Source organism: Dysidea avara, chromosome 3 (assembly GCF_963678975.1).
Source record: "Dysidea avara chromosome 3, odDysAvar1.4, whole genome shotgun sequence".
Taxonomy (NCBI): domain Eukaryota; kingdom Metazoa; phylum Porifera; class Demospongiae; order Dictyoceratida; family Dysideidae; genus Dysidea; species Dysidea avara.
The window spans coordinates 31,522,701-31,534,816 of NC_089274.1; the positions used below are offsets into that span (position 1 = coordinate 31,522,701).

The 12,116-nt window shown below is 38.7% G+C and overlaps 1 protein-coding gene across 1 annotated transcript in view; it reads right to left on the bottom strand.

The window, feature by feature from the left end:
• Positions 1-12,116, bottom strand: part of LOC136250696 (uncharacterized) — a 178,047-nt gene that overhangs the window by 30,973 nt on the left and 134,958 nt on the right. The gene's annotated exons all lie outside the window — the stretch shown is intronic.

A 12,116-nucleotide genomic window follows, 5' to 3' on the forward strand; every position in this document is an offset into this window, starting at 1 on the left:
TTTTATAGCAGTTTTTGTAAGTGTGCGAAAAGAGGAAGAAAAATAAGAAGAAGAAAACGAAGAAACTAAGCCAATTTTTGAAGTCGCATATCTCGGGAACGCTTGAATTGATTTTGCTCAAATTTGGAGTGTGGAGTGCTGAAGGTGGAGGCAGTGTCCACAGCAAAAATCGTCTTGTTTCATCAAGGCAGCACAGAGCTACGGAGGTGCAAAAATTGCGTTTTCTTTCTTCCTGTCAATATACTCACGGGTGTTACGCGCCGGCTTCTTGGGCCGCACGACACACTACCGTGTGTCTTGATGTGGATAGTTATTTTGAAAGATCAGCATTTTACAGTCAATATATCGATATATCATGATTTATCGTGCAATTGTGATAATAGGGTCCACTTTAGTGCAATGTGGCCACAAGCATTTGAGCCAACTTTCTAAATGTCGGAAATAGTTCCATATTTTAGATGCGCAGATTAATAGGTCACTACATGCCTAATTGGTAAAACTGATAATAGATAAATAAAATTAATACACAACTTTCAGTCATTTTTCCACGTTTTTAAAAGTTTAATAACACTATCCTAGCCTTCATATTGTAGTACCACTGGGTAGCACTCAAGGTACTACTATTCATGTGTGAATAACATCTAGTCATACAGCAATATTAAGAGCTGCAATACAAGTGCACAACATTATGATAAGGCTTTTGTAGTTTGTGAAATTCTTTTGTGTCTATATACGTCTATTAAAGCAATATAGCTGGACATATTTTCACCTTCCAAAATAAGCTGTTTTAGGTGTATCACAATAAAAAAAAGCTGGAGTTAACATATCATACAGTATGGTAGTACCATATAGTATGGATTATGGAGGTTTGGACTTACTTGCCCCAACATATCACCCAAAAAGCAACCTCAATGTTCTTTCATAGCAGCCTGGCAGTATTGGTTAGGTATAACCATGGCCATAAATGTCTTCCGAGCAACCCCTAATCCCTCCAAAAGTTTTTTATGAAATTTTAAATTTAACAGAATGTGATTAACTGATGCTGTTAGCCAAGCATAACTTGACTATAGACAAGGCTACAGAGTCATCCTTCGTGTCTTGTGTTTCTTAGCGCACCACTTTGCTGTGTAAGTTATAGCATAGATGATATATACCTTATCTGTGGTTATACCTTACCTTCATTGGCACAAGAGAACTAACTTATTTTTTGTTACTGTGTAGGTGTTCATTTGCAGTAATGCATTATAGCTTCGATACTTTAATTTCTGTGGATTGATTGTTCTCATGCTGTTTTTTGCTTGCAACACTGTATAATAGGTGGAACAAAGCTAATACAAAGTAGAATGACAACCTTGTGTTTCAGTTAATAGATGGTTGGGGCATGCATTCAGTGACTGATTGCAGAGGCACTTATTATACTATTTGCCATTAGTAATGCTGTATAACAGGTGGAACATGGCTTAAAACGAACTGGAATGACCACCTCTAATATATAGACAGGTTTAATGAGAAGGCATCACTTTTGCATAACACAATCCAGATTTATGTAGGGCAAAAAGATTGGGAAAATTAATGTAGGGCAAACATTTCAAAATGTTTCTGAGCTCTGCAATACTGCATCAAGTAATTACTACCCAAAATACAAACCTTATAATCATACTTTATCAATACTCAGGATTGCTGAAAATGAATAATGGGATAACTTTTCTGTACAGGTAGTTTATGAGCATGAAATTTAAATTACCTCCTAAAAACTTACTTTACTGTCCGAAAAGTAACTTATTTCACTATTCCTGAGGTTCTCAAGGGTTTTAGTTCTCAAACTACCCATTTTTATCATTGCTTGATTGATAAATTCCAGTTGACATTGCATTTCTTTTGCCCTACAAAAATAGCTGTTAATTTGCACATGCAACGAACTTTTATGACCACACCACTTTGTTAAACGCGTCTATACTCAGGGGCATATTCCACTGCATAATTATGTTTTTGGTGCTTCTTTCTTTTGATATAGTATGTGTGATGGTTCAACAGCAATGAATTACATCATTACAAAATAGGTAACAAACAAGTGTAAGAAAAAGTTAGAAATTTTATATATGAGTAGGGATCATAGAAATAAAAAGTAATGAAACACGGAAGGTCATCTACACTTGCAACTATACTACTGGATATTTGATCCCTACTTCAGTCATAGCTATACCATTGACAAGCTGTACATAACTGAAGTAGGAATTAAATGTCCACTAGTATAGCTGCAGGTATAGATGACCTCCCTTGTTTCATTGCTTTTTATTCTATGATTCATACTCAAATGTAAAAATTTTCCTTATTCTTATTATTATGAAGACTTTGTTAATCATGAATGCATCTTTGTTAGCTTAGTCACCTTGGTTGTATGGGAAGAGATCTTTCCTTTGCATGGGAAATTATCTTTCATGAAAATGAAAAATAGCTTATAATTGTTCATGTGTTTGACAGTTCCATGAAAGGAGACTGGACATGACATCATCTCTACCATGAAAACAGCTTGACGGTGCTATGTCATCACTGTACACTACCATAGTGTGCAGCATCTAAAATCTAAATGTGTGTATTTGATGTAATTTATTGCAACGCAATAAATTGAAGTTAACATGCCTTGGTGTGGGCGTAGAATGGATACAGTGTAAATCTACGTACCATACCATAGTAAATGAAGCCAGCATCCTTTAGTGATAAACTAGCCTTTCGAGTAAAGTAATTAAATTCAGCAGCACAGAATCCTTGAGTTGACTGTAAGGTTGTAGAGGCATTGTATATTAGTAGTGCTAGCACCACAAACTGAAATCCACACTTGTTTAGGTAAAAGTTGAACCAATCTTGTAGGATACATGAAATGTAATGACGTCTTAATGATTCATTGTAATAAACTGGTTTGACAGGTTTGAGATCATGCCATAGTGCATGGCGTGTTGGTGGACAGAAAAACTTTGTCAGTGTTTTCACTGGAGAGTCGCTACTACTTAGGGTCTATTTGTAGCAGAGTTGGTGAAGTCTAGCGGAGGCGGCATGGCATTGTGGACGCTCGGCTGCGTGAAGGATGAATAGGCAGAGCCTTCCACCGATTCCATGAATGTTGAATACGATTTTCTCAGTTAGGTGATGGCTACCGTTGATGATTCCCGGTGAGTCCTTTCCATTATAAAACTTTTATACAATTGCCACATGCTGTTGCGGTTACGAAGTGTTAAACTATCATCAGTATTGCATAATCGAAAATGAGCTGGCGTCTAGTTTGACACAACATATTGTTGTGGCTGAGCGTTTTCAGTGTTTTCAGCACATTTAGCGTTATTGTAGCGTAGTGCAGAGTTGTCTTATCTCTACTCGAAAAATAAAGCCTTTGTTTGGCCGCTCACGCATATAATTAGCGTTTATCGAGCAAAAGCCTCTCACATGCATACAATTGTACCTATTGGTATTTATCTACACTGGTCAGCAAATTTAGCTTTATTGTAGCGTAGTGCAGAGTTGTCCTTCCTCTGCTCAAAAACAAGGCCGTTCCTTGCCGCCCACACATTTAACGAGCAAAATCCTCCCTTATGTACATATTGGTATTTATCTACACTGGTTGTAGATGTGCAGTTCAGCATATCATTCAAACTAAATTTGAAGATATAGACTATCGTTATCTTCTACAAACCTACCGCCAGGCTTATCTACAGCCAGGCATACGGCTATGTTCATCATGGTCTGAACCTTTCTTAACTTTCCACATGGTAGGCAAGCACCTGTATCGGTCCAGTAACACATTTTTGTGATATCTCATTTTTGTCATCTCACGGTTGTGACCAATGTTATGGGCAATGTTATGGCTGACCAACACTAATGCATGGACTGTTGCTACCTCATTGTAGGGTTGGTTACTGAGGGTTAGGGATGGTGTTATTGGGCACTTTAATACTAAACAGTGGCTTCGATGAATACCACAAGCTGGACAATTTCTGGTCAATTACACCAGGTGTCAGGCCATAATTGACTTTGTCCGGAAATACTGTCTTTTCAAAGTTGATAGTGTTAGCAATTGGGCTAGGAGGGAGGCCAGACATGATGGTAGTGACATGTAATTAAGTTATGTATTTTTGGTTTGTACTGACCACAAAGGCATGCCCAGGTTAACCTCTGAGGTTAACAGTTTATATGTTGTGCCAGCCTACTTGTATCAGTCACCTGTACTGCAGTAGTAAAATGTATTTATAACCTGATTACAATTAGTAGCTTTTACTTGTGGTATCCATGATCACCTGCACAACCAGTTTTTAATGAACAAGACATCAGTGCGTCTGTTCATATTAGGGATAGAGCCACTATATTCTAAGCCAGGTAGTATAAGCAAAGTTTATGACCATATAGCTATCATTCTAAGGCAAATAGAAAGCAATGACTGATGTCCTTTCCTACAAAGGCCTGATTGATTCCAAAGAAACCCTTTCATGTGGCCAGCAGCTACCCTTTAAAATGCTGCACTATCAGTGAATGGTTGATAAGTAATCAGCTCTACAGTACATATATTGGTGGCCATGGTAGCAACACAGGAAAGGAGTACAATAAAAGTTAAAATGTCTGGTCAAATTGCTTGATGTCCATTCAAATTTTCACAATACCCTGACAGTATGACAGGACATGTCTGAAAAGTTATTTCGCACACTGCATGCGTGATATTGCATGCGTGTTATTTGCATACATGTTATTGCATGCGTGATATTTGCATGCGTGTTATTGCATGCGTGTTATTTGCATGCGTGTTATTTGCATGCGTGTTATTGCATGCATGCGTGTTATTGCATGCATGCGTGTTATTGCATGCGTGTTATTTGCATGCGTGTTATTGCATGCGTGTTATTTGCATGCATGCGTGTTATTGCATGCATGCGTGTTATTGCATGCATGCGTGTTATTGCATGCATGCGTGTTATTGCATGCGTGTTATTTGCATGCGTGTTATTGCATGCGTGTTATTTGCATGCATGTTATTGCATGCGTGATATTTGCATGCGTGTTATTGCATGCGTGTTATTTGCATGCGTGTTATTGCATGCGTGATATTGCATGCGTGTTATTTGCATGCGTGTTATTTGCATGCGTGTTATTGCATGCGTGTTATTTGCATGCGTGTTATTGCATGTGTGATATTTGCACATGCGTGATATTGCATGCATGTTATTTGCATATGTGTTATTTGCATGCGTGTTATTTGCATGCGTGATATTGCATGAGTGTTATTGCATGCGTGTTATTTGCATGAGTGTTATTTGCATGCGAGTTATTGCATGTGTGTTATTTGCATGCGTGATATTTGCATGCGTGATATTGCATGAATATTATAATCACAAGCTATTATGGCTGCTGCTTGCCTCTTCGCTTATACGTATGCTATTGCTGTTGTTATTACATGTTTGGCTTTATCTGTGATAGCAAGTATTTGGTGTTTTACAGGATACAAAAAACTTGATAGCTTGTGCATTCAACTTCCTTATGTGTAACCGCTATGCCATCCAATGCCCTCAGTTCCCAACTTTTGTACATCATAGCACACGTTCTTCACACATTCTTCATACATTTCAGCATACAGCCTGCGTGATCACAGGACATCGTGTACTAGTCTTAAGTATTATTAAATATTTCAATATGCAATTACAACCAGAAAACCTGTTGTTTCTCTGCCATGAGTGCTAACAGGTACACCAGCCTGTTGTCAGTCCTGTCTGGCCCTGTGACTGATGAAGGCTGATTATACCCTACACCAGCTGTCCTAAGGGATACTTATGGACCATTAGGATATGATTTTAGGCTCCCTGTCATTCCTGCTAGCATTTGTGTCTCACTACACTCATTCCCTGATATTTATCAAGCTTAAGGGATACTTTTGATGGAACAGTTAAATTACATTAGGGTAAACGAATGAATATCCCTGTCATTTATCCTCAATAACGCATGAGAGGTGTTTGCAAGTGCATCGTTATTCCTCCTTCTAATGCAGATAAACTATGCATTCACGAGGCATTGTTTACTTGATTCATGTTTCGGAAGTATAGAACTATTGCATTGGGAAAACAGTTATTAATTGCACATACACAGTAAATATTTGTTAATTGGACATACAATTACTTGCATCACTATGTGGACTCCACAATATGGTTACGTAAGTCCTTTACATAGTGCTTTGGATTATCTGTGTTGAATTTTCTCATTTTCACTAAACACACAACTGATTGACGCTATCTTTGCATATGTGATTCACTCATACTTCTCCGAATATCTATCAGCTTAATACACCAAATCAATACCCGCAGATTTCGCTCATTAAATTATGTGTAAAAAATTTTTTTTCTTCTGTGAGCTATGCTACATGTTCGTTCCTATAACTTATTCCGGTACTGTTATTGTAAGCGTATCATTACATGCATGACATTGCAGGTGTGTTATTGCATGCGTGTTGCTGCAGGTGTGTCATTGCATGCGTATTGTTGCATGTGTGCTGTTGTGCTGTGTTGGCATGCATGTTGCTGTTTGCTTGTGTTTTGCTACATCCTACCAGGCAACATAATCCCATTGTATTTTTGTCAATTGTTGCAATAGCGATACATTTACTGCAGTTTATTCCCACGTAAAAAATATATATTATTTCCAGCTACCTAAATGCTGCATGCGTGTGGTCAGCAACCGTGTTTTTGGGCTAGACGGATGACTTGACTTTCTGCTCTTTGTGTTGCCGATTTGCTTCTGTTATTTGTGGCCTTTGCAATACACTTTCTTGGCACGATATGTGTTTGAACTAAGAGCTACTTTTCATTTCAGATAAATCAAATTCTGCTGCAGCAAGCATCATTACTTATGACTGTTACATATTCCTAATGCGCATAATTTCACCTTGCATGTTTTGTAGGTATTTGCCCATTGGATATATACATTGTTTCCCTTTATGTGTGTGCATTACCAGCTAATATGGTAGAGTGTTGCTATAACAGGGTGATAGGGAACTGAGAAAGTTTGGGGAGAAATTGGGTGTATGAAGTGCTAATTATCTGTGTATGGCCAAACCAACCAATTGCGCTAAATTTAACTTATATGATTATTCATTGGTTGCTGCAATCATGTTGTGTTGCTATGCATATATGGTGCGTTGCTGCAATCTTGTACTAATTGGAACACATCTTTGCTTCGTGGTCAACTGTAAATCCAGTTATGCCATACCCACAATGCTTGTCTGCGTGGCTTGTGCAAAAGTTATTACACCCTACTCCAACAATTTCCTCAGTTGCCCTTTCCCCAAAGTACTTGTGTATAGATATCTGTATGAATGTTATTTGTGTTTTGTGCTGTTATGTATATCTAATCAAAAACAGCCAAGCTGTAAAAAAAGGTGCGGCCCCCATAAAAGCCATGGTGAAAAAAGATGTGAAATCCAAGGTGGCGGCCAAGAAATGGCTGTGATGGTAGGTTAATGGTTACATTTTAATAACAACAATTCAGGTGAATTTGGTGCCAAGACCAAGCGGCACAAAATTCACCTGAATTGCCGTTATTAAAATGTAACCATTAACCTACCATCACAGCCATTTCTTGGCCGCCACCTTGGATTTCACATCTTTTTTCACCATGGCCTTTTTGGGGGCCGCACCTTTTTTTACAGCTTGGCTGTTTTTGATTAGATATCACTTCTTTTTGTATTTGTATACTGCAAAGCCGGCCTATGGCTGGCTTTGGGGCTTTCTTAACCCATGTGTTTTTTTCTTTACCACAGGAAGAAGAAAAGAACTTAAAGAAGAATTTTAGTATTTCAATTATTTTTGATTTTATTAGTAATTATACAAATTATATACATATATTTATTACATGCTCATTATTCCCCACAGGATTTTTTTTGCAGCTGATCTCTCTACTGGGTGACTTGAAATGTAGCTGAACTATATACAGGATGGTTTCTTTGTAGCTGAACTCTCTGTAACAGGTGATTTGTTTGCAGCTAAACTCTCTACATGGTGGTGTCTTTATAGCCGAACTCTCTACATGATGGTTTCTTTGTAGCTGAACTCTCTATAAGGTGACTTCGTCTAGCTGAACTCTCTACAGGGTGATTTTTTTGTAGCTGAACTCTCTGCAGGGTGATTTGTTTGCAGCTGAACTCTCTACATGATGGTTTCTTTGTAGCTGAACTCTCTACAAGGTGACTTCGTCCAGTTGATCTCTCTACGGGGTGATTTGTTTCTAGCTGAACTCTCTACAGGTGAATTGTTTGCAGCTAAACTCTCTATATGGTGGTTTCTTTGTAGCTGAACTCTCTACAAGGTAACTTCTTCTCTACAGGGTGATTTGTTGTAGTTGAATTCTCTACAAGGTGGTTTGTATGAGGCTGAACTCTCTACATGGCGGTTTCTTTGTAGCTGAACTCTCTACAGAATGATTTGTTTGCAGCTGAACTCTCTACATGATGGTTTCTTTGTAACTGAACACTCTACAAGGTGACTTCTTCTAGCTGATCTTTCTACAGGGTGAATTGTTGTAGCTGAACTATCTACAAGGTAACTTCTTCTAGCTGATCTCTATACAGGGTGATTTGTTTGTAGTTGAATTCTGTACAGGTGGTTTATTTGTAGCTGAACTCTGTACATGATGGTTTCTTTGTAGCTAAACTCTTTACAAGGTGACTTCTTCTAGCTGAACTCTCTACGGGGTAATTTCTTTGTAGCTGAACTCTCTATATGATGGTTTCTTTGTAATTGAACTCTCTACAAGGTGAATTCTTCTACCTGATCTCTCTACAGGGTGATTTGTTTGTAACTGAACTCTGTACAAGTGCGTTTTTGTGGGTGATCTCACTGCAGGTTGATTTGTTTGTAGCTGAACTCACTAAAGGGTGATTTTGCTTGTAGCTGAACTCCTTGCATTGTATCTAGTTTCTAGCTGATCTCTCTACAGGGTGATTTGTTTGTAGCTGATCTCTCTACAACTTGATTTGTGTGTAGCTGATCTCTCTGCAGGTTGATTAATTTGCAGCCGATCTCTCTACAAGGTAATTTGTTTGTAGCTGAACTGTCTATAAAGTGATTTATTTGTAGCTGATCTCTCTGCAGGTTGATTTGTTTTAGCTGAACTCTCTACAGGGTGATTTACTTGTAGCTGAACTCCTTACATTGTGACTAGTTTCTAGCTGATCTCTCTACAGGGTGATTTGTTTGTAGCTGATCTCTCTACAAGTTGATTTGTGTGTAGCTGATCTTTCTACTGGTTGATTAGTTTGTAGCCGATCTCTCTACAGGGTAATTTGTTTGTAGCTGAACTCTGTACAAGGTGATTTTGTGTAGGTGATCTCACTGCAGGTTGATTTGTTTGTAGCTGAACTCACTAAAGGGTGATTTGCTTGTAGCTGAACTCCTTACATTGTGTCCAGTTTCTAGCTGATCTCTCTACAGAGTGATTTGTTTGTAGCTGAACTCTCTATAAGGTGATTTATTTGTAGCTGAACTCCTTACATTGTGTGTAGTTTCTAGCTGATCTCTCTACAGGGTGATTTGTTTGTAACTGATCTCTCTACAAGTTGATTTGTGTGTAGCTGATCTCTCTGCAGGTTGATTTGTTTGTAGCCGATCTCTCTATAGGGTAATTTGTTTGTAGCTGAACTCTCTATAAGGTGATTTGTTTGTAGTTGATCTCTCTGCAGGTTGATTTGTTTTAGCTGAACTCTCTACAGGCTGATTTGTTTGTAGCCGATCTCTCTACAGGGTAATTTGTTTGTAGCTGAACTCTCTACAAGTTGATTTGTGTGTAGCTGATCTCTCTGCAGGTTGATTTGTTTGTAGCTGATCTCTCTACAGGGCAATTTGTTTGTAGCTGATCTCTCTACAGGGTGATTTTTTTGTAGCTGACCTCTCTTCAGGGTGATTTGTTTCTAGCTGATCTCTCTACAGGGTGATTTTTTGTAGCTGACCTCTCTTCAGGGTGATTTGTTTCTAGCTGATTGCTCTACAGGTTGATTTGTTTGTAGATGAACTCTCTACAGGGTAATTTGCTTGTAGCTGAACTCCTTACTTTGTGTCTAGTTTGTAGCTGATCTCTCTACAGGGTGATTTGTTTGTAGCTGATCTCTCTACAAGTTGATTTGTGTGTATATAGCTGATCTCTCTGCAGGTTGATTTGTTTGTAGCCGATCTCTCTACAGGTAATCTGTTTGTAGCTGAACTCTCTATAAGGTGATTTGTTTGTAGCTGATCTCTCTGCAGGGTGATTTTTTGTAGCTGAACTCTCTTCAGGGTGATTTGTTTCTAGCTGATCTCTCTACAGGTAGATTTGTGTTGATTTGTTCATTGCTGATCGCTCTAAAGGTAATTGATTTGTTGCAGTTAAACACCCTGCAAAGTGTTTTGTTTGTAGCTGATCACTCTAAAGGGTAATTTGTTTGTAGCTGAACTCTCTCCACAGTGACTTGTGTGTAGCTGAATTCTGTGTAACTGAATTCTCTAGAGAGTGACTTAATTGTAGCTGAATTCTCTACACAGTGCATGACTTGTTTATAGCTGAACTTTCTTCAGTGTGACTTGTAATGTTCTGAATCTCTATAGTGGTATATTTGCTTAACTCTCCACATGGTGACTGTCTTCTTGCTGAACTGTCTATAAGATTAACTGTTTGCAGCTGAACTCCCTACAGAATAACTTGTGATGTAATAAAATTCTATAATGGAGAAGTAAATAAATTAGCCGAATGCTCTATTAGGGTGACTGTTCTATTAGAGTATCTCGATCTCGCATTTGCTACACGGAGTTGGCTTTCGAATCATAACTCAGTGGTTTGTAATCCGATTCTTCTGTACTACTGCAAGGACTTTCTATGAAGATTATTCCAGCTATACACCGATTTTCAGCTCATTGCTCTAAGCGGTTTGCCTAGTAGGCGTGAAAACTAATACTTTTTTATTCATAAAAATCGATCGCGTAATTGTGACACAGGTTGGGTTTTGTGTCATATCTCCGTGGTCTTTATCTCGATTCCTTTCAAACCACCAAAAGGCACTCCTACGATGGTTACTCCATCTACATAGCAATTTTCAACTCATTCCATGAAGCGGTTTACCCTGTAGGCGTGACAACAAATCGATCTTGTTTTACGCGAATAATCGGTCATAACTCCTGAACCATTCATCGGATTTGTACCAAATTTGATGCTAAGATTCGCCATTGGACTCCCTTTCTGTGTGCCAAATTTCCAGGCGATCGGAGTACGCGTTTGCTTGTTATAGCAATTTTTGCAAGTGTGCGAGAAGACGAAGAAAAAAAAAACGAAGAAAAAAAAACGAAACTTTGACAGCTCGTATCTCGGAAATGGCTGGAGCGATTTCCTTCAAATTTGGAATGTAGACTCCCTTGGCTGGCGGGCAACTGTGTAGCAAATTTGGTTCCAATCAGATAAGTGATCACCGAGCTACAAAGGTGTGAAAATGACGTTTTCGTTCTTCCTGTCAATATACTCACGGTGTGGCGCGCCGGCTTCTTGGGCCGCACGACACACTACCGTGTGTCTTGATTATGGAAATGGTGCAATGTTATGTGGTAGATATTTGCATGAGTGTTTGTTTGTTTGTTCGGTGTTGTTGCGTACACTTTATGGCTTTATGGAAAATGTTATTGTGGTTAGAGCTAGGAAAAAGTAGGCAATAGAGCTAGGTGCGGTGGATGGGTGGTGTGTATAGCTAGGAAAACATTATACAGTCGTGTCTATTTTGTATGCACACATACTAAATACATGGTAAGTGGTGATTGCACCCCAGGGGTGTGCACTACTTGAATATGCCGAGTGCACACTGCCCCGGGGTGTTTCCACACCAATCAGCATGTTAATGTATGTGTGTGCACCTCACAGGTTCAAACACATATGCACTTAGAACTCAACTAAGTGTACGAAACCTGACTGTCTGGCTTGCGTGTGTACATGCAAAATTACAATTTTAAATAACACACGTGCACACTGATAAAATTTAGTGATGCACCGATACCACTTTTTCACTATCGATCCGATATCGATACATTTGAAGCCAGAAATGGCCGATACCGATCCGATACTGATACTTTGCACCACAG